The sequence below is a fragment of the Corvus hawaiiensis genome, unplaced genomic scaffold (genome assembly GCF_020740725.1).
Source record: "Corvus hawaiiensis isolate bCorHaw1 unplaced genomic scaffold, bCorHaw1.pri.cur scaffold_60_ctg1, whole genome shotgun sequence".
Taxonomy (NCBI): Eukaryota; Metazoa; Chordata; class Aves; order Passeriformes; family Corvidae; genus Corvus; species Corvus hawaiiensis.
In genome coordinates, this window is record NW_025963380.1 from 166,218 (window position 1) to 190,112 (window position 23,895).

The following is a 23,895-nucleotide window of genomic DNA, read 5'->3' on the forward strand; positions in this document are numbered from 1 at the left end:
GCGAACGGCCGCTTCCCACAGGATCACCATACAAAGCCACGTGGAACAGCTGCTGCAAAAGATCCACACCAGGGGAAATAGCAGAAGTGCTACATGGCGGCTTTGGGGGTAGCTGCACATGAAGGTGAAAGATGAGCACTGAGTGGTACAGATCCAGCATTCCCCACAGTCCAGGCCGCTCTTTGCTGCTGATGAAAGACCCTTGCAGGACTGTGGCCCTTCTCAAGGCAATGTCAAGCATTGGCACAGCTCTCAGCTGAGCCACTGGCATTTCCAGAGCCAGATTCAGGCCAGAAACCCGAAGCAAATCTCAGCAATACATGTCTGTGGCAGGTGAGGAGACTGAAAGCTTTCATTAGGAATTGGGGATTATGAGCACTGACATTTACTGTGCTAGAAAGTCCAGGGGACAAATTTGTGCCAATTCATGGCACGCCTTTAACTACGAGGATCAATTTGTGTTATGCTTGGAGCAGAGTCTGGTGACAGAGGGGGTTTCCAAAGGAAGTCTTGCTCCATGGAGGCCTGTACCCAAAGAAAATGCCAAGAGAACTGAGGTGTGAAAAACAAAGATCCTTTGTTTCTATAAGAGCAGCAACAAAAAGCAACCTGAGAACATATTTACATTGGAAGAACCTTTGTAACAACAACGATCTAGAGAACGTATTGACAAGAACATAGCTATCAAAACGATATTAAACGTATTTACAGAAGACCAAAAGAAACCCTAAAAGGTATCTACAGAAGGGTGCCATCTGTGTCCTGGATCTCCATCAGTCCCGGAAGAAAAGCAAGTGACACAGTCATTGCAGTCAGGCACAGAGGGCTGTTGCATGTGCCCCCAGGCTGGGCCACACTGGCAGAGCGGGACTCTGCTGCCAGCGCTGAGCCTGGCTGGGGCTGGGGGTCAGGCCCCAGGCACTGGCATGGGGCTTGTGTGAGCCAAAGCAAGTGCAGGACAGGCTGGGGATGGTGCTTGTGCTGCCAGAATGCAGCAGACGGGGCACCGTGTCCCTCAGCGGGGCACCCAGCCCAGCCCCAGCCTGGCAGCAGGGCACCCACTCTGCCTGTGGGGAGCACATGCCTGTCCTACTGCTGGAGTCCCTCTTCATCCCAGGACCATGTCCTCCTCCTCCTCGTCTTTTCCATCAACATCCATGGCCTCAATGTACCCTTCCATTTCCACCTCCATCTCTTCCTCCATCTCCTCCTTCACATCCACCTCCATCTCTTCCTCCATCTCTTCCTTCACATCCACCTCCATCTCTTCCTCCATCTCCTCCTTCACATCCACCTCCACCTCTTCCTCTCCAGTCTCTCCTCCCTCCACTTCCATCTCCTCCTCTATATCAGTCTTTAGATCCACCTCCATCTCTTTCTCTTTGTCTCTGGAAACCTGCAGATGTCGCAAGACCTCGGAGTGGCATCCCTGTCCCACAGCATCCCCACAGAGGCACTTAGGTGGTGTCCATTTGCATGGAATGGCACCTTACCTTCCTGGGGACCAATGTGAGCATCTTGCAGGGATGAATGGCAAAATCCAGGCACGAGAGACCTTTCCGAAGTCTTGGGAGTAGCGGAGCAGGGGCCAAGCAGGGTGACAGCTGTGTAGGCACAAGGGCGAATGGTTGTGTTGTCCTCTTTGCTGGATGCTGGGAGCTCCAGTGTGAATGCAGACCGTGACATCACAATTGACAGGAGTCCAGGGTCACCGTGGAGTGGACAATGGGGATCATAGAATGATGCCATCCCTGAGTGGTCTGGCTTGGAAGGGACGCTAAAGATCATCTTGTTGCAACTTGAGCAATCTTCTAGCAGAGCACGTTGCTCAGAGTCCTGTTGCCACCTGGCCTTGGATGTTTGCAGCGATGGGGCATGCACATCCTCTGTGCACAGCCTGGGCCAGTGCCTCAGCACTCTCAGTGTGAAAAAGCAGCTTCCTTAGATCCAACCTAACTCAACGTCCTGCACTTAAAAGCCATCCCCGCTTCTGCTCTTGCCACTGGCCCTATTGAACACTGTCCCCATCTTTCCTATGGCACCCTTCAAGTCCTGCATGGCCACCGCAAAGCCTCTCCAGGGCCTTCTGTTCTCCAGGCTCAACATTCTCAAGCCCACATGGACAGCAGTGACTTAGATCAGCAGAAATCAAAGCTGCAAGGTAGCAACTAGCACCAGCAACTGAGAGAGGGAAGCTTTAGACCCAGCCTTGTCTCTAAAGAGACAAAATTAGTAAGAGTGCAGGGGCAGATGGTGGGACACTGGCTCTGTTCTAACTGATGAATATTTTCTTTTTTTCTTCTTCTTCTTTTCTCTCATGCTGACCCAGGTTTTGCTGTTTGAAAGGAAGCTTGGCACAGCATCCATTGTCTTCTCCGTTTGTGAAACACCGAGCAGAATCTGAGCAGGCTGATGGCGCAGAGCAAAACCTGCAAATATCTTGAGGATCCTGAGCCTCAGGGATGCAGCTAAACCCAGTCCAAAGGAATTTCTGGAAAGTCAAACCTGGTTTACATTTTCTTGAGTTTGCCTGTGCCAGCTTCACCAGACATTTAGAGAAAAGCAAACAAAAAACTCCAACCAAAAAAGACAAAAACCCAAACAAACAAACCCACACAAACCAATCAAACAACCAGCTAAAAAACCCCAAAGAAAACCAAAAGGAATGAGGAGTTCATCTTAGTTGTGAGGATATCACAGCAGGCGAACGGCCGCTTCCCACAGGATCACCATACAAAGCCACGTGGAACAGCTGCTGCAAAAGATCCACACCAGGGGAAATAGCAGAAGTGCTACATGGCGGCTTTGGGGGTAGCTGCACATGAAGGTGAAAGATGAGCACTGAGTGGTACAGATCCAGCATTCCCCACAGTCCAGGCCGCTCTTTGCTGCTGATGAAAGACCCTTGCAGGACTGTGGCCCTTCTCAAGGCAATGTCAAGCATTGGCACAGCTCTCAGCTGAGCCACTGGCATTTCCAGAGCCAGATTCAGGCCAGAAACCCGAAGCAAATCTCAGCAATACATGTCTGTGGCAGGTGAGGAGACTGAAAGCTTTCATTAGGAATTGGGGATTATGAGCACTGACATTTACTGTGCTAGAAAGTCCAGGGGACAAATTTGTGCCAATTCATGGCACGCCTTTAACTACGAGGATCAATTTGTGTTATGCTTGGAGCAGAGTCTGGTGACAGAGGGGGTTTCCAAAGGAAGTCTTGCTCCATGGAGGCCTGTACCCAAAGAAAATGCCAAGAGAACTGAGGTGTGAAAAACAAAGATCCTTTGTTTCTATAAGAGCAGCAACAAAAAGCAACCTGAGAACATATTTACATTGGAAGAACCTTTGTAACAACAACGATCTAGAGAACGTATTGACAAGAACATAGCTATCAAAACGATATTAAACGTATTTACAGAAGACCAAAAGAAACCCTAAAAGGTATCTACAGAAGGGTGCCATCTGTGTCCTGGATCTCCATCAGTCCCGGAAGAAAAGCAAGTGACACAGTCATTGCAGTCAGGCACAGAGGGCTGTTGCATGTGCCCCCAGGCTGGGCCACACTGGCAGAGCGGGACTCTGCTGCCAGCGCTGAGCCTGGCTGGGGCTGGGGGTCAGGCCCCAGGCACTGGCATGGGGCTTGTGTGAGCCAAAGCAAGTGCAGGACAGGCTGGGGATGGTGCTTGTGCTGCCAGAATGCAGCAGACGGGGCACCGTGTCCCTCAGCGGGGCACCCAGCCCAGCCCCAGCCTGGCAGCAGGGCACCCACTCTGCCTGTGGGGAGCACATGCCTGTCCTACTGCTGGAGTCCCTCTTCATCCCAGGACCATGTCCTCCTCCTCCTCGTCTTTTCCATCAACATCCATGGCCTCAATGTACCCTTCCATTTCCACCTCCATCTCTTCCTCCATCTCCTCCTTCACATCCACCTCCATCTCTTCCTCCATCTCTTCCTTCACATCCACCTCCATCTCTTCCTCCATCTCCTCCTTCACATCCACCTCCACCTCTTCCTCTCCAGTCTCTCCTCCCTCCACTTCCATCTCCTCCTCTATATCAGTCTTTAGATCCACCTCCATCTCTTTCTCTTTGTCTCTGGAAACCTGCAGATGTCGCAAGACCTCGGAGTGGCATCCCTGTCCCACAGCATCCCCACAGAGGCACTTAGGTGGTGTCCATTTGCATGGAATGGCACCTTACCTTCCTGGGGACCAATGTGAGCATCTTGCAGGGATGAATGGCAAAATCCAGGCACGAGAGACCTTTCCGAAGTCTTGGGAGTAGCGGAGCAGGGGCCAAGCAGGGTGACAGCTGTGTAGGCACAAGGGCGAATGGTTGTGTTGTCCTCTTTGCTGGATGCTGGGAGCTCCAGTGTGAATGCAGACCGTGACATCACAATTGACAGGAGTCCAGGGTCACCGTGGAGTGGACAATGGGGATCATAGAATGATGCCATCCCTGAGTGGTCTGGCTTGGAAGGGACGCTAAAGATCATCTTGTTGCAACTTGAGCAATCTTCTAGCAGAGCACGTTGCTCAGAGTCCTGTTGCCACCTGGCCTTGGATGTTCGCAGCGATGGGGCATGCACATCCTCTGTGCACAGCCTGGGCCAGTGCCTCAGCACTCTCAGTGTGAAAAAGCAGCTTCCTTAGATCCAACCTAACTCAACGTCCTGCACTTAAAAGCCATCCCCGCTTCTGCTCTTGCCACTGGCCCTATTGAACACTGTCCCCATCTTTCCTATGGCACCCTTCAAGTCCTGCATGGCCACCGCAAAGCCTCTCCAGGGCCTTCTGTTCTCCAGGCTCAACATTCTCAAGCCCACATGGACAGCAGTGACTTAGATCAGCAGAAATCAAAGCTGCAAGGTAGCAACTAGCACCAGCAACTGAGAGAGGGAAGCTTTAGACCCAGCCTTGTCTCTAAAGAGACAAAATTAGTAAGAGTGCAGGGGCAGATGGTGGGACACTGGCTCTGTTCTAACTGATGAATATTTTCTTTTTTTCTTCTTCTTCTTTTCTCTCATGCTGACCCAGGTTTTGCTGTTTGAAAGGAAGCTTGGCACAGCATCCATTGTCTTCTCCGTTTGTGAAACACCGAGCAGAATCTGAGCAGGCTGATGGCGCAGAGCAAAACCTGCAAATATCTTGAGGATCCTGAGCCTCAGGGATGCAGCTAAACCCAGTCCAAAGGAATTTCTGGAAAGTCAAACCTGGTTTACATTTTCTTGAGTTTGCCTGTGCCAGCTTCACCAGACATTTAGAGAAAAGCAAACAAAAAACTCCAACCAAAAAAGACAAAAACCCAAACAAACAAACCCACACAAACCAATCAAACAACCAGCTAAAAAACCCCAAAGAAAACCAAAAGGAATGAGGAGTTCATCTTAGTTGTGAGGATATCACAGCAGGCGAACGGCCGCTTCCCACAGGATCACCATACAAAGCCACGTGGAACAGCTGCTGCAAAAGATCCACACCAGGGGAAATAGCAGAAGTGCTACATGGCGGCTTTGGGGGTAGCTGCACATGAAGGTGAAAGATGAGCACTGAGTGGTACAGATCCAGCATTCCCCACAGTCCAGGCCGCTCTTTGCTGCTGATGAAAGACCCTTGCAGGACTGTGGCCCTTCTCAAGGCAATGTCAATCATTGGCACAGCTCTCAGCTGAGCCACTGGCATTTCCAGAGCCAGATTCAGGCCAGAAACCCGAAGCAAATCTCAGCAATCCATGTCTGTGGCAGGTGAGGAGACTGAAAGCTTTCATTAGGAATTGGGGATTATGAGCACTGACATTTACTGTGCTAGAAAGTCCAGGGGACAAATTTGTGCCAATTCATGGCACGCCTTTAACTACGAGGATCAATTTGTGTTATGCTTGGAGCAGAGTCTGGTGACAGAGGGGGTTTCCAAAGGAAGTCTTGCTCCATGGAGGCCTGTACCCCAAGAAAATGCCAAGAGAACTGAGGTGTGAAAAACAAAGATCCTTTGTTTCTATAAGAGCAGCAACAAAAAGCAACTAGAGAACATATTTACATTGGAAGCACCTTTGTAACAACAACGATCTAGAGAACGTATTGACAAGAACATAGCTATCAAAACGATATTAAGCGTATTTACAGAAGACCAAAAGAAACCCTAAAAGGTATCTACAGAAGGGTGCCATCTGTGTCCTGGATCTCCATCAGTCCTGGAAGAAAAGCAAGTGACACAGTCATTGCAGTCAGGCACAGAGGGCTGTTGCATGTGCCCCCAGGCTGGGCCACACTGGCAGAGCGGGACTCTGCTGCCAGCGCTGAGCCTGGCTGGGGCTGGGGGTCAGGCCCCAGGCACTGGCATGGGGCTTGTGTGAGCCAAAGCAAGTGCAGGACAGGCTGGGGATGGTGCTTGTGCTGCCAGAATGCAGCAGACGGGGCACCGTGTCCCTCAGCGGGGCACCCAGCCCAGCCCCAGCTGGGCAGCAGGGCACCCACTCTGCCTGTGGGGAGCACATGCCTGTCCTACTGCTGGAGTCCCTCTTCATCCCAGGACCATGTCCTCCTCCTCCTCGTCTTTTCCATCAACATCCATGGCCTCAATGTACTCTTCCATTTCCACCTCCATCTCTTCCTCCATCTCCTCCTTCACATCCACCTCCATCTCTTCCTCCATCTCTTCCTTCACATCCACCTCCATCTCTTCCTCCATCTCCTCCTTCACATCCACCTCCACCTCTTCCCCTCCAGTCTCTCCTCCCTCCACTTCCATCTCCTCCTCTATATCAGTCTTTAGATCCACCTCCATCTCTTTCTCTTTGTCTCTGGAAACCTGCAGATGTCGCAAGACCTCGGAGTGGCATCCCTGTCCCACAGCATCCCCACAGAGGCACTTAGGTGGTGTCCATTTGCATGGAATGGCACCTTACCTTCCTGGGGACCAATGTGAGCATCTTGCAGGGATGAATGGCAAAATCCAGGCACGAGAGACCTTTCCGAAGTCTTGGGAGTAGCGGAGCAGGGGCCAAGCAGGGTGACAGCTGTGTAGGCACAAGGGCGAATGGTTGTGTTGTCCTCTTTGCTGGATGCTGGGAGCTCCAGTGTGAATGCAGACCGTGACATCACAATTGACAGGAGTCCAGGGTCACCGTGGAGTGGACAACGGGGATCACAGAATGTTGCAATCCCTGAGTGGTCTGGCTTGGAAGGGACGCTAAAGATCATCTTGTTGCAACTTGAGCAATCTTCTAGCAGAGCACGTTGCTCAGAGTCCTGTTGCCACCTGGCCTTGGATGTTTGCAGCGATGGGGCATGCACATCCTCTGTGCACAGCCTGGGCCAGTGCCTCAGCACTCTCAGTGTGAAAAAGCAGCTTCCTTAGATCCAACCTAACTCAACGTCCTGCACTTAAAAGCCATCCCCGCTTCTGCTCTTGCCACTGGCCCTATTGAACACTGTCCCCATCTTTCCTATGGCACCCTTCAAGTCCTGCATGGCCACCGCAAAGCCTCTCCAGGGCCTTCTGTTCTCCAGGCTCAACATTCTCAAGCCCACATGGACAGCAGTGACTTAGATCAGCAGAAATCAAAGCTGCAAGGTAGCAACTAGCACCAGCAACTGAGAGAGGGAAGCTTTAGACCCAGCCTTGTCTCTAAAGAGACAAAATTAGTAAGAGTGCAGGGGCAGATGGTGGGACACTGGCTCTGTTCTAACTGATGAATATTTTCTTTTTTTCTTCTTCTTCTTTTCTCTCATGCTGACCCAGGTTTTGCTGTTTGAAAGGAAGCTTGGCACAGCATCCATTGTCTCGTGCATTTGTGAAACACCGAGCAGAATCTGAGCAGGCTGATGGCGCAGAGCAAAACCTGCAAATATCTTGAGGATCCTGAGCCTCAGAGATGCAGCTAAACCCAGTCCAAAGGAATTTCTGGAAAGTCAAACCTGGTTTACATTTTCTTGAGTTTGCCTGTGCCAGCTTCACCAGACATTTAGAGAAAAGCAAACAAAAAACTCCAACCAAAAAAGACAAAAACCCAAACAAACAAACCCACACAAACCAATCAAACAACCAGCTAAAAAACCCCAAAGAAAACCAAAAGGAATGAGGAGTTCATCTTAGTTGTGAGGATATCACAGCAGGCGAACGGCCGCTTCCCACAGGATCACCATACAAAGCCACGTGGAACAGCTGCTGCAAAAGATCCACACCAGGGGAAATAGCAGAAGTGCTACATGGCGGCTTTGGGGGTAGCTGCACATGAAGGTGAAAGATGAGCACTGAGTGGTACAGATCCAGCATTCCCCACAGTCCAGGCCGCTCTTTGCTGCTGATGAAAGACCCTTGCAGGACTGTGGCCCTTCTCAAGGCAATGTCAAGCATTGGCACAGCTCTCAGCTGAGCCACTGGCATTTCCAGAGCCAGATTCAGGCCAGAAACCCGAAGCAAATCTCAGCAATACATGTCTGTGGCAGGTGAGGAGACTGAAAGCTTTCATTAGGAATTGGGGATTATGAGCACTGACATTTACTGTGCTAGAAAGTCCAGGGGACAAATTTGTGCCAATTCATGGCACGCCTTTAACTACGAGGATCAATTTGTGTTATGCTTGGAGCAGAGTCTGGTGACAGAGGGGGTTTCCAAAGGAAGTCTTGCTCCATGGAGGCCTGTACCCAAAGAAAATGCCAAGAGAACTGAGGTGTGAAAAACAAAGATCCTTTGTTTCTATAAGAGCAGCAACAAAAAGCAACCTGAGAACATATTTACATTGGAAGAACCTTTGTAACAACAACGATCTAGAGAACGTATTGACAAGAACATAGCTATCAAAACGATATTAAACGTATTTACAGAAGACCAAAAGAAACCCTAAAAGGTATCTACAGAAGGGTGCCATCTGTGTCCTGGATCTCCATCAGTCCCGGAAGAAAAGCAAGTGACACAGTCATTGCAGTCAGGCACAGAGGGCTGTTGCATGTGCCCCCAGGCTGGGCCACACTGGCAGAGCGGGACTCTGCTGCCAGCGCTGAGCCTGGCTGGGGCTGGGGGTCAGGCCCCAGGCACTGGCATGGGGCTTGTGTGAGCCAAAGCAAGTGCAGGACAGGCTGGGGATGGTGCTTGTGCTGCCAGAATGCAGCAGACGGGGCACCGTGTCCCTCAGCGGGGCACCCAGCCCAGCCCCAGCCTGGCAGCAGGGCACCCACTCTGCCTGTGGGGAGCACATGCCTGTCCTACTGCTGGAGTCCCTCTTCATCCCAGGACCATGTCCTCCTCCTCCTCGTCTTTTCCATCAACATCCATGGCCTCAATGTACCCTTCCATTTCCACCTCCATCTCTTCCTCCATCTCCTCCTTCACATCCACCTCCATCTCTTCCTCCATCTCTTCCTTCACATCCACCTCCATCTCTTCCTCCATCTCCTCCTTCACATCCACCTCCACCTCTTCCTCTCCAGTCTCTCCTCCCTCCACTTCCATCTCCTCCTCTATATCAGTCTTTAGATCCACCTCCATCTCTTTCTCTTTGTCTCTGGAAACCTGCAGATGTCGCAAGACCTCGGAGTGGCATCCCTGTCCCACAGCATCCCCACAGAGGCACTTAGGTGGTGTCCATTTGCATGGAATGGCACCTTACCTTCCTGGGGACCAATGTGAGCATCTTGCAGGGATGAATGGCAAAATCCAGGCACGAGAGACCTTTCCGAAGTCTTGGGAGTAGCGGAGCAGGGGCCAAGCAGGGTGACAGCTGTGTAGGCACAAGGGCGAATGGTTGTGTTGTCCTCTTTGCTGGATGCTGGGAGCTCCAGTGTGAATGCAGACCGTGACATCACAATTGACAGGAGTCCAGGGTCACCGTGGAGTGGACAATGGGGATCATAGAATGATGCCATCCCTGAGTGGTCTGGCTTGGAAGGGACGCTAAAGATCATCTTGTTGCAACTTGAGCAATCTTCTAGCAGAGCACGTTGCTCAGAGTCCTGTTGCCACCTGGCCTTGGATGTTTGCAGCGATGGGGCATGCACATCCTCTGTGCACAGCCTGGGCCAGTGCCTCAGCACTCTCAGTGTGAAAAAGCAGCTTCCTTAGATCCAACCTAACTCAACGTCCTGCACTTAAAAGCCATCCCCGCTTCTGCTCTTGCCACTGGCCCTATTGAACACTGTCCCCATCTTTCCTATGGCACCCTTCAAGTCCTGCATGGCCACCGCAAAGCCTCTCCAGGGCCTTCTGTTCTCCAGGCTCAACATTCTCAAGCCCACATGGACAGCAGTGACTTAGATCAGCAGAAATCAAAGCTGCAAGGTAGCAACTAGCACCAGCAACTGAGAGAGGGAAGCTTTAGACCCAGCCTTGTCTCTAAAGAGACAAAATTAGTAAGAGTGCAGGGGCAGATGGTGGGACACTGGCTCTGTTCTAACTGATGAATATTTTCTTTTTTTCTTCTTCTTCTTTTCTCTCATGCTGACCCAGGTTTTGCTGTTTGAAAGGAAGCTTGGCACAGCATCCATTGTCTTCTCCGTTTGTGAAACACCGAGCAGAATCTGAGCAGGCTGATGGCGCAGAGCAAAACCTGCAAATATCTTGAGGATCCTGAGCCTCAGGGATGCAGCTAAACCCAGTCCAAAGGAATTTCTGGAAAGTCAAACCTGGTTTACATTTTCTTGAGTTTGCCTGTGCCAGCTTCACCAGACATTTAGAGAAAAGCAAACAAAAAACTCCAACCAAAAAAGACAAAAACCCAAACAAACAAACCCACACAAACCAATCAAACAACCAGCTAAAAAACCCCAAAGAAAACCAAAAGGAATGAGGAGTTCATCTTAGTTGTGAGGATATCACAGCAGGCGAACGGCCGCTTCCCACAGGATCACCATACAAAGCCACGTGGAACAGCTGCTGCAAAAGATCCACACCAGGGGAAATAGCAGAAGTGCTACATGGCGGCTTTGGGGGTAGCTGCACATGAAGGTGAAAGATGAGCACTGAGTGGTACAGATCCAGCATTCCCCACAGTCCAGGCCGCTCTTTGCTGCTGATGAAAGACCCTTGCAGGACTGTGGCCCTTCTCAAGGCAATGTCAATCATTGGCACAGCTCTCAGCTGAGCCACTGGCATTTCCAGAGCCAGATTCAGGCCAGAAACCCGAAGCAAATCTCAGCAATCCATGTCTGTGGCAGGTGAGGAGACTGAAAGCTTTCATTAGGAATTGGGGATTATGAGCACTGACATTTACTGTGCTAGAAAGTCCAGGGGACAAATTTGTGCCAATTCATGGCACGCCTTTAACTACGAGGATCAATTTGTGTTATGCTTGGAGCAGAGTCTGGTGACAGAGGGGGTTTCCAAAGGAAGTCTTGCTCCATGGAGGCCTGTACCCCAAGAAAATGCCAAGAGAACTGAGGTGTGAAAAACAAAGATCCTTTGTTTCTATAAGAGCAGCAACAAAAAGCAACTAGAGAACATATTTACATTGGAAGCACCTTTGTAACAACAACGATCTAGAGAACGTATTGACAAGAACATAGCTATCAAAACGATATTAAGCGTATTTACAGAAGACCAAAAGAAACCCTAAAAGGTATCTACAGAAGGGTGCCATCTGTGTCCTGGATCTCCATCAGTCCTGGAAGAAAAGCAAGTGACACAGTCATTGCAGTCAGGCACAGAGGGCTGTTGCATGTGCCCCCAGGCTGGGCCACACTGGCAGAGCGGGACTCTGCTGCCAGCGCTGAGCCTGGCTGGGGCTGGGGGTCAGGCCCCAGGCACTGGCATGGGGCTTGTGTGAGCCAAAGCAAGTGCAGGACAGCATGGGGATGGTGCTTGTGCTGCCAGAATGCAGCAGACGGGGCACCGTGTCCCTCAGCGGGGCACCCAGCCCAGCCCCAGCCTGGCAGCAGGGCACCCACTCTGCCTGTGGGGAGCACATGCCTGTCCTACTGCTGGAGTCCCTCTTCATCCCAGGACCATGTCCTCCTCCTCCTCGTCTTTTCCATCAATATCCATGGCCTCAATGTACTCTTCCATTTCCACCTCCATCTCTTCCTCCATCTCTTCCTTCACATCCACCTCCATCTCTTCCTCCATCTCTTCCTTCACATCCACCTCCATCTCTTCCTCCATCTCCTCCTTCACATCCACCTCCACCTCTTCCCCTCCAGTCTCTCCTCCCTCCACTTCCATCTCCTCCTCTATATCAGTCTTTAGATCCACCTCCATCTCTTTCTCTTTGTCTCTGGAAACCTGCAGATGTCGCAAGACCTCGGAGTGGCATCCCTGTCCCACAGCATCCCCACAGAGGCACTTAGGTGGTGTCCATTTGCATGGAATGGCACCTTACCTTCCTGGGGACCAATGTGAGCATCTTGCAGGGATGAATGGCAAAATCCAGGCACGAGAGACCTTTCCGAAGTCTTGGGAGTAGCGGAGCAGGGGCCAAGCAGGGTGACAGCTGTGTAGGCACAAGGGCGAATGGTTGTGTTGTCCTCTTTGCTGGATGCTGGGAGCTCCAGTGTGAATGCAGACCGTGACATCACAATTGACAGGAGTCCAGGGTCACCGTGGAGTGGACAACGGGGATCACAGAATGTTGCAATCCCTGAGTGGTCTGGCTTGGAAGGGACGCTAAAGATCATCTTGTTGCAACTTGAGCAATCTTCTAGCAGAGCACATTGCTCAGAGTCCTGTTGCCACCTGGCCTTGGATGTTCGCAGCGATGGGGCATGCACATCCTCTGTGCACAGCCTGGGCCAGTGCCTCAGCACTCTCAGTGTGAAAAAGCAGCTTCCTTAGATCCAACCTAACTCAACGTCCTGCACTTAAAAGCCATCCCCGCTTCTGCTCTTGCCTCTGGCCCTATTGAACACTGTCCCCATCTTTCCTATGGCACCCTTCAAGTCCTGCATGGCCACCGCAAAGCCTCTCCAGGGCCTTCTGTTCTCCAGGCTCAACATTCTCAAGCCCACATGGACAGCAGTGACTTAGATCAGCAGAAATCAAAGCTGCAAGGTAGCAACTAGCACCAGCAACTGAGAGAGGGAAGCTTTAGACCCAGCCTTGTCTCTAAAGAGACAAAATTAGTAAGAGTGCAGGGGCAGATGGTGGGACACTGGCTCTGTTCTAACTGATGAATATTTTCTTTTTTTCTTCTTCTTCTTTTCTCTCATGCTGACCCAGGTTTTGCTGTTTGAAAGGAAGCTTGGCACAGCATCCATTGTCTCGTGCATTTGTGAAACACCGAGCAGAATCTGAGCAGGCTGATGGCGCAGAGCAAAACCTGCAAATATCTTGAGGATCCTGAGCCTGGGGGATGCAGCTAAACCCAGTCCAAAGGAATTTCTGGAAAGTCAAACCTGGTTTACATTTTCTTGAGTTTGCCTGTGCCAGCTTCACCAGACATTTAGAGAAAAGCAAACAAAAAACTCCAACCAAAAAAGACAAAACCCCAAACAAACCAACCCACACAAACCAATCAAACAACCAGCTAAAAAACCCCAAAGAAAACCAAAAGGAATGAGGAGTTCATCTTAGTTGTGAGGATATCACAGCAGGCGAACGGCCGCTTCCCACAGGATCACCATACAAAGCCACGTGGAACAGCTGCTGCAAAAGATCCACACCAGGGGAAATAGCAGAAGTGCTACATGGCGGCTTTGGGGGTAGCTGCACATGAAGGTGAAGGATGAGCACTGAGTGGTACAGATCCAGCATTCCCCACAGTCCAGGCCGCTCTTTGCTGCTGATGAAAGACCCTTGCAGGACTGTGGCCCTTCTCAAGGCAATGTCAAGCATTGGCACAGCTCTCAGCTGAGCCACTGGCATTTCCAGAGCCAGATTCAGGCCAGAAACCCGAAGCAAATCTCAGCAATCCATGTCTGTGGCAGGTGAGGAGACTGAAAGCTTTCATTAGGAATTGGGGATTATGAGCACTGACATTTACTGTGCTAGAAAGTCCAGGGGACAAATTTGTGCCAATTCATGGCACGCCTTTAACTACGAGGATCAATTTGTGTTATGCTTGGAGCAGAGTCTGGTGACAGAGGGGGTTTCCAAAGGAAGTCTTGCTCCATGGAGGCCTGTACCCCAAGAAAATGCCAAGAGAACTGAGGTGTGAAAAACAAAGATCCTTTGTTTCTATAAGAGCAGCAACAAAAAGCAACCAGAGAACATATTTACATTGGAAGCACCTTTGTAACAACAACGATCTAGAGAACGTATTGACAAGAACATAGCTATCAAAACGATATTAAGCGTATTTACAGAAGACCAAAAGAAACCCTAAAAGGTATCTACAGAAGGGTGCCATCTGTGTCCTGGATCTCCATCAGTCCTGGAAGAAAAGCAAGTGACACAGTCATTGCAGTCAGGCACAGAGGGCTGTTGCATGTGCCCCCAGGCTGGGCCACACTGGCAGAGCGGGACTCTGCTGCCAGCGCTGAGCCTGGCTGGGGCTGGGGGTCAGGCCCCAGGCACTGGCATGGGGCTTGTGTGAGCCAAAGCAAGTGCAGGACAGCATGGGGATGGTGCTTGTGCTGCCAGAATGCAGCAGACGGGGCACCGTGTCCCTCAGCGGGGCACCCAGCCCAGCCCCAGCCTGGCAGCAGGGCACCCACTCTGCCTGTGGGGAGCACATGCCTGTCCTACTGCTGGAGTCCCTCTTCATCCCAGGACCATGTCCTCCTCCTCCTCGTCTTTTCCATCAATATCCATGGCCTCAATGTACTCTTCCATTTCCACCTCCATCTCTTCCTCCATCTCTTCCTTCACATCCACCTCCATCTCTTCCTCCATCTCTTCCTTCACATCCACCTCCATCTCTTCCTCCATCTCCTCCTTCACATCCACCTCCACCTCTTCCCCTCCAGTCTCTCCTCCCTCCACTTCCATCTCCTCCTCTATATCAGTCTTTAGATCCACCTCCATCTCTTTCTCTTTGTCTCTGGAAACCTGCAGATGTCGCAAGACCTCGGAGTGGCATCCCTGTCCCACAGCATCCCCACAGAGGCACTTAGGTGGTGTCCATTTGCATGGAATGGCACCTTACCTTCCTGGGGACCAATGTGAGCATCTTGCAGGGATGAATGGCAAAATCCAGGCACGAGAGACCTTTCCGAAGTCTTGGGAGTAGCGGAGCAGGGGCCAAGCAGGGTGACAGCTGTGTAGGCACAAGGGCGAATGGTTGTGTTGTCCTCTTTGCTGGATGCTGGGAGCTCCAGTGTGAATGCAGACCGTGACATCACAATTGACAGGAGTCCAGGGTCACCGTGGAGTGGACAACGGGGATCACAGAATGTTGCAATCCCTGAGTGGTCTGGCTTGGAAGGGACGCTAAAGATCATCTTGTTGCAACTTGAGCAATCTTCTAGCAGAGCACATTGCTCAGAGTCCTGTTGCCACCTGGCCTTGGATGTTCGCAGCGATGGGGCATGCACATCCTCTGTGCACAGCCTGGGCCAGTGCCTCAGCACTCTCAGTGTGAAAAAGCAGCTTCCTTAGATCCAACCTAACTCAACGTCCTGCACTTAAAAGCCATCCCCGCTTCTGCTCTTGCCTCTGGCCCTATTGAACACTGTCCCCATCTTTCCTATGGCACCCTTCAAGTCCTGCATGGCCACCGCAAAGCCTCTCCAGGGCCTTCTGTTCTCCAGGCTCAACATTCTCAAGCCCACATGGACAGCAGTGACTTAGATCAGCAGAAATCAAAGCTGCAAGGTAGCAACTAGCACCAGCAACTGAGAGAGGGAAGCTTTAGACCCAGCCTTGTCTCTAAAGAGACAAAATTAGTAAGAGTGCAGGGGCAGATGGTGGGACACTGGCTCTGTTCTAACTGATGAATATTTTCTTTTTTTCTTCTTCTTCTTTTCTCTCATGCTGACCCAGGTTTTGCTGTTTGAAAGGAAGCTTGGCACAGCATCCATTGTCTCGTGCATTTGTGAAACACCGAGCAGAATCTGAGCAGGCTGATGGCGCAGAGCAAAACCTGCAAATATCTTGAGGATCCTGAGCCTGGGGGATGCAGCTAAACCCAGTCCAAAGGAATTTCTGGAAAGTCAAACCTGGTTTACATTTTCTTGAGTTTGCCTGTGCCAGCTTCACCAGACATTTAGAGAAAAGCAAACAAAAAACTCCAACCAAAAAAGACAAAACCCCAAACAAACCAACCCACACAAACCAATCAAACAACCAGCTAAAAAACCCCAAAGAAAACCAAAAGGAATGAGGAGTTCATCTTAGTTGTGAGGATATCACAGCAGGCGAACGGCCGCTTCCCACAGGATCACCATACAAAGCCACGTGGAACAGCTGCTGCAAAAGATCCACACCAGGGGAAATAGCAGAAGTGCTACATGGCGGCTTTGGGGGTAGCTGCACATGAAGGTGAAGGATGAGCACTGAGTGGTACAGATCCAGCATTCCCCACAGTCCAGGCCGCTCTTTGCTGCTGATGAAAGACCCTTGCAGGACTGTGGCCCTTCTCAAGGCAATGTCAAGCATTGGCACAGCTCTCAGCTGAGCCACTGGCATTTCCAGAGCCAGATTCAGGCCAGAAACCCGAAGCAAATCTCAGCAATACATGTCTGTGGCAGGTGAGGAGACTGAAAGCTTTCATTAGGAATTGGGGATTATGAGCACTGACATTTACTGTGCTAGAAAGTCCAGGGGACAAATTTGTGCCAATTCATGGCACGCCTTTAACTACGAGGATCAATTTGTGTTATGCTTGGAGCAGAGTCTGGTGACAGAGGGGGTTTCCAAAGGAAGTCTTGCTCCATGGAGGCCTGTACCCCAAGAAAATGCCAAGAGAACTGAGGTGTGAAAAACAAAGATCCTTTGTTTCTATAAGAGCAGCAACAAAAAGCAACCAGAGAACATATTTACATTGGAAGCACCTTTGTAACAACAACGATCTAGAGAACGTATTGACAAGAACATAGCTATCAAAACGATATTAAGCGTATTTACAGAAGACCAAAAGAAACCCTAAAAGGTATCTACAGAAGGGTGCCATCTGTGTCCTGGATCTCCATCAGTCCTGGAAGAAAAGCAAGTGACACAGTCATTGCAGTCAGGCACAGAGGGCTGTTGCATGTGCCCCCAGGCTGGGCCACACTGGCAGAGCGGGACTCTGCTGCCAGCGCTGAGCCTGGCTGGGGCTGGGGGTCAGGCCCCAGGCACTGGCATGGGGCTTGTGTGAGCCAAAGCAAGTGCAGGACAGCATGGGGATGGTGCTTGTGCTGCCAGAATGCAGCAGACGGGGCACCGTGTCCCTCAGCGGGGCACCCAGCCCAGCCCCAGCCTGGCAGCAGGGCACCCACTCTGCCTGTGGGGAGCACATGCCTGTCCTACTGCTGGAGTCCCTCTTCATCCCAGGACCATGTCCTCCTCCTCCTCGTCTTTTCCATCAATATCCATGGCCTCAATGTACTCTTCCATTTCCACCTCCATCTCTTCCTCCATCTCTTCCTTCACATCCACCTCCATCTCTTCCTCCATCTCTTCCTTCACATCCACCTCCATCTCTTCCTCCATCTCCTCCTTCACATCCACCTCCACCTCTTCCCCTCCAGTCTCTCCTCCCTCCACTTCCATCTCCTCCTCTATATCAGTCTTTAGATCCACCTCCATCTCTTTCTCTTTGTCTCTGGAAACCTGCAGATGTCGCAAGACCTCGGAGTGGCATCCCTGTCCCACAGCATCCCCACAGAGGCACTTAGGTGGTGTCCATTTGCATGGAATGGCACCTTACCTTCCTGGGGACCAATGTGAGCATCTTGCAGGGATGAATGGCAAAATCCAGGCACGAGAGACCTTTCCGAAGTCTTGGGAGTAGCGGAGCAGGGGCCAAGCAGGGTGACAGCTGTGTAGGCACAAGGGCGAATGGTTGTGTTGTCCTCTTTGCTGGATGCTGGGAGCTCCAGTGTGAATGCAGACCGTGACATCACAATTGACAGGAGTCCAGGGTCACCGTGGAGTGGACAACGGGGATCACAGAATGTTGCAATCCCTGAGTGGTCTGGCTTGGAAGGGACGCTAAAGATCATCTTGTTGCAACTTGAGCAATCTTCTAGCAGAGCACGTTGCTCAGAGTCCTGTTGCCACCTGGCCTTGGATGTTCGCAGCGATGGGGCATGCACATCCTCTGTGCACAGCCTGGGCCAGTGCCTCAGCACTCTCAGTGTGAAAAAGCAGCTTCCTTAGATCCAACCTAACTCAACGTCCTGCACTTAAAAGCCATCCCCGCTTCTGCTCTTGCCACTGGCCCTATTGAACACTGTCCCCATCTTTCCTATGGCACCCTTCAAGTCCTGCATGGCCACCGCAAAGCCTCTCCAGGGCCTTCTGTTCTCCAGGCTCAACATTCTCAAGCCCACATGGACAGCAGTGACTTAGATCAGCAGAAATCAAAGCTGCAAGGTAGCAACTAGCACCAGCAACTGAGAGAGGGAAGCTTTAGACCCAGCCTTGTCTCTAAAGAGACAAAATTAGTAAGAGTGCAGGGGCAGATGGTGGGACACTGGCTCTGTTCTAACTGATGAATATTTTCTTTTTTTCTTCTTCTTCTTCTTTTCTCTCATGCTGACCCAGGTTTTGCTGTTTGAAAGGAAGCTTGGCACAGCATCCATTGTCTTCTCCGTTTGTGAAACACCGAGCAGAATCTGAGCAGGCTGATGGCGCAGAGCAAAACCTGCAAATATCTTGAGGATCCTGAGCCTCAGGGATGCAGCTAAACCCAGTCCAAAGGAATTTCTGGAAAGTCAAACCTGGTTTACATTTTCTTGAGTTTGCCTGTGCCAGCTTCACCAGACATTTAGAGAAAAGCAAACAAAAAACTCCAACCAAAAAAGACAAAAACCCAAACAAACAAACCCACACAAACCAATCAAACAACCAGCTAAAAAACCCCAAAGAAAACCAAAAGGAATGAGGAGTTCATCTTAGTTGTGAGGATATCACAGCAGGCGAACGGCCGCTTCCCACAGGATCACCATACAAAGCCACGTGGAACAGCTGCTGCAAAAGATCCACACCAGGGGAAATAGCAGAAGTGCTACATGGCGGCTTTGGGGGTAGCTGCACATGAAGGTGAAGGATGAGCACTGAGTGGTACAGATCCAGCATTCCCCACAGTCCAGGCCGCTCTTTGCTGCTGATGAAAGACCCTTGCAGGACTGTGGCCCTTCTCAAGGCAATGTCAAGCATTGGCACAGCTCTCAGCTGAGCCACTGGCATTTCCAGAGCCAGATTCAGGCCAGAAACCCGAAGCAAATCTCAGCAATACATGTCTGTGGCAGGTGAGGAGACTGAAAGCTTTCATTAGGAATTGGGGATTATGAGCACTGACATTTACTGTGCTAGAAAGTCCAGGGGACAAATTTGTGCCAATTCATGGCACGCCTTTAACTACGAGGATCAATTTGTGTTATGCTTGGAGCAGAGTCTGGTGACAGAGGGGGTTTCCAAAGGAAGTCTTGCTCCATGGAGGCCTGTACCCCAAGAAAATGCCAAGAGAACTGAGGTGTGAAAAACAAAGATCCTTTGTTTCTATAAGAGCAGCAACAAAAAGCAACTAGAGAACATATTTACATTGGAAGAACCTTTGTAACAACAACGATCTAGAGAACGTATTGACAAGAACATAGCTATCAAAACGATATTAAGCGTATTTACAGAAGACCAAAAGAAACCCTAAAAGGTATCTACAGAAGGGTGCCATCTGTGTCCTGGATCTCCATCAGTCCTGGAAGAAAAGCAAGTGACACAGTCATTGCAGTCAGGCACAGAGGGCTGTTGCATGTGCCCCCAGGCTGGGCCACACTGGCAGAGCGGGACTCTGCTGCCAGCGCTGAGCCTGGCTGGGGCTGGGGGTCAGGCCCCAGGCACTGGCATGGGGCTTGTGTGAGCCAAAGCAAGTGCAGGACAGCATGGGGATGGTGCTTGTGCTGCCAGAATGCAGCAGACGGGGCACCGTGTCCCTCAGCGGGGCACCCAGCCCAGCCCCAGCCTGGCAGCAGGGCACCCACTCTGCCTGTGGGGAGCACATGCCTGTCCTACTGCTGGAGTCCCTCTTCATCCCAGGACCATGTCCTCCTCCTCCTCGTCTTTTCCATCAATATCCATGGCCTCAATGTACTCTTCCATTTCCACCTCCATCTCTTCCTCCATCTCTTCCTTCACATCCACCTCCATCTCTTCCTCCATCTCTTCCTTCACATCCACCTCCATCTCTTCCTCCATCTCCTCCTTCACATCCACCTCCACCTCTTCCCCTCCAGTCTCTCCTCCCTCCACTTCCATCTCCTCCTCTATATCAGTCTTTAGATCCACCTCCATCTCTTTCTCTTTGTCTCTGGAAACCTGCAGATGTCGCAAGACCTCGGAGTGGCATCCCTGTCCCACAGCATCCCCACAGAGGCACTTAGGTGGTGTCCATTTGCATGGAATGGCACCTTACCTTCCTGGGGACCAATGTGAGCATCTTGCAGGGATGAATGGCAAAATCCAGGCACGAGAGACCTTTCCGAAGTCTTGGGAGTAGCGGAGCAGGGGCCAAGCAGGGTGACAGCTGTGTAGGCACAAGGGCGAATGGTTGTGTTGTCCTCTTTGCTGGATGCTGGGAGCTCCAGTGTGAATGCAGACCGTGACATCACAATTGACAGGAGTCCAGGGTCACCGTGGAGTGGACAACGGGGATCACAGAATGTTGCAATCCCTGAGTGGTCTGGCTTGGAAGGGACGCTAAAGATCATCTTGTTGCAACTTGAGCAATCTTCTAGCAGAGCACGTTGCTCAGAGTCCTGTTGCCACCTGGCCTTGGATGTTCGCAGCGATGGGGCATGCACATCCTCTGTGCACAGCCTGGGCCAGTGCCTCAGCACTCTCAGTGTGAAAAAGCAGCTTCCTTAGATCCAACCTAACTCAACGTCCTGCACTTAAAAGCCATCCCCGCTTCTGCTCTTGCCTCTGGCCCTATTGAACACTGTCCCCATCTTTCCTATGGCACCCTTCAAGTCCTGCATGGCCACCGCAAAGCCTCTCCAGGGCCTTCTGTTCTCCAGGCTCAACATTCTCAAGCCCACATGGACAGCAGTGACTTAGATCAGCAGAAATCAAAGCTGCAAGGTAGCAACTAGCACCAGCAACTGAGAGAGGGAAGCTTTAGACCCAGCCTTGTCTCTAAAGAGACAAAATTAGTAAGAGTGCAGGGGCAGATGGTGGGACACTGGCTCTGTTCTAACTGATGAATATTTTCTTTTTTTCTTCTTCTTCTTTTCTCTCATGCTGACCCAGGTTTTGCTGTTTGAAAGGAAGCTTGGCACAGCATCCATTGTCTCGTGCATTTGTGAAACACCGAGCAGAATCTGAGCAGGCTGATGGCGCAGAGCAAAACCTGCAAATATCTTGAGGATCCTGAGCCTGGGGGATGCAGCTAAACCCAGTCCAAAGGAATTTCTGGAAAGTCAAACCTGGTTTACATTTTCTTGAGTTTGCCTGTGCCAGCTTCACCAGACATTTAGAGAAAAGCAAACAAAAAACTCCAACCAAAAAAGACAAAACCCCAAACAAACCAACCCACACAAACCAATCAAACAACCAGCTAAAAAACCCCAAAGAAAACCAAAAGGAATGAGGAGTTCATCTTAGTTGTGAGGATATCACAGCAGGCGAACGGCCGCTTCCCACAGGATCACCATACAAAGCCACGTGGAACAGCTGCTGCAAAAGATCCACACCAGGGGAAATAGCAGAAGTGCTACATGGCGGCTTTGGGGGTAGCTGCACATGAAGGTGAAGGATGAGCACTGAGTGGTACAGATCCAGCATTCCCCACAGTCCAGGCCGCTCTTTGCTGCTGATGAAAGACCCTTGCAGGACTGTGGCCCTTCTCAAGGCAATGTCAAGCATTGGCACAGCTCTCAGCTGAGCCACTGGCATTTCCAGAGCCAGATTCAGGCCAGAAACCCGAAGCAAATCTCAGCAATACATGTCTGTGGCAGGTGAGGAGACTGAAAGCTTTCATTAGGAATTGGGGATTATGAGCACTGACATTTACTGTGCTAGAAAGTCCAGGGGACAAATTTGTGCCAATTCATGGCACGCCTTTAACTACGAGGATCAATTTGTGTTATGCTTGGAGCAGAGTCTGGTGACAGAGGGGGTTTCCAAAGGAAGTCTTGCTCCATGGAGGCCTGTACCCCAAGAAAATGCCAAGAGAACTGAGGTGTGAAAAACAAAGATCCTTTGTTTCTATAAGAGCAGCAACAAAAAGCAACCAGAGAACATATTTACATTGGAAGCACCTTTGTAACAACAACGATCTAGAGAACGTATTGACAAGAACATAGCTATCAAAACGATATTAAGCGTATTTACAGAAGACCAAAAGAAACCCTAAAAGGTATCTACAGAAGGGTGCCATCTGTGTCCTGGATCTCCATCAGTCCTGGAAGAAAAGCAAGTGACACAGTCATTGCAGTCAGGCACAGAGGGCTGTTGCATGTGCCCCCAGGCTGGGCCACACTGGCAGAGCGGGACTCTGCTGCCAGCGCTGAGCCTGGCTGGGGCTGGGGGTCAGGCCCCAGGCACTGGCATGGGGCTTGTGTGAGCCAAAGCAAGTGCAGGACAGCATGGGGATGGTGCTTGTGCTGCCAGAATGCAGCAGACGGGGCACCGTGTCCCTCAGCGGGGCACCCAGCCCAGCCCCAGCCTGGCAGCAGGGCACCCACTCTGCCTGTGGGGAGCACATGCCTGTCCTACTGCTGGAGTCCCTCTTCATCCCAGGACCATGTCCTCCTCCTCCTCGTCTTTTCCATCAATATCCATGGCCTCAATGTACTCTTCCATTTCCACCTCCATCTCTTCCTCCATCTCTTCCTTCACATCCACCTCCATCTCTTCCTCCATCTCTTCCTTCACATCCACCTCCATCTCTTCCTCCATCTCCTCCTTCACATCCACCTCCACCTCTTCCCCTCCAGTCTCTCCTCCCTCCACTTCCATCTCCTCCTCTATATCAGTCTTTAGATCCACCTCCATCTCTTTCTCTTTGTCTCTGGAAACCTGCAGATGTCGCAAGACCTCGGAGTGGCATCCCTGTCCCACAGCATCCCCACAGAGGCACTTAGGTGGTGTCCATTTGCATGGAATGGCACCTTACCTTCCTGGGGACCAATGTGAGCATCTTGCAGGGATGAATGGCAAAATCCAGGCACGAGAGACCTTTCCGAAGTCTTGGGAGTAGCGGAGCAGGGGCCAAGCAGGGTGACAGCTGTGTAGGCACAAGGGCGAATGGTTGTGTTGTCCTCTTTGCTGGATGCTGGGAGCTCCAGTGTGAATGCAGACCGTGACATCACAATTGACAGGAGTCCAGGGTCACCGTGGAGTGGACAACGGGGATCACAGAATGTTGCAATCCCTGAGTGGTCTGGCTTGGAAGGGACGCTAAAGATCATCTTGTTGCAACTTGAGCAATCTTCTAGCAGAGCACGTTGCTCAGAGTCCTGTTGCCACCTGGCCTTGGATGTTCGCAGCGATGGGGCATGCACATCCTCTGTGCACAGCCTGGGCCAGTGCCTCAGCACTCTCAGTGTGAAAAAGCAGCTTCCTTAGATCCAACCTAACTCAACGTCCTGCACTTAAAAGCCATCCCCGCTTCTGCTCTTGCCACTGGCCCTATTGAACACTGTCCCCATCTTTCCTATGGCACCCTTCAAGTCCTGCATGGCCACCGCAAAGCCTCTCCAGGGCCTTCTGTTCTCCAGGCTCAACATTCTCAAGCCCACATGGACAGCAGTGACTTAGATCAGCAGAAATCAAAGCTGCAAGGTAGCAACTAGCACCAGCAACTGAGAGAGGGAAGCTTTAGACCCAGCCTTGTCTCTAAAGAGACAAAATTAGTAAGAGTGCAGGGGCAGATGGTGGGACACTGGCTC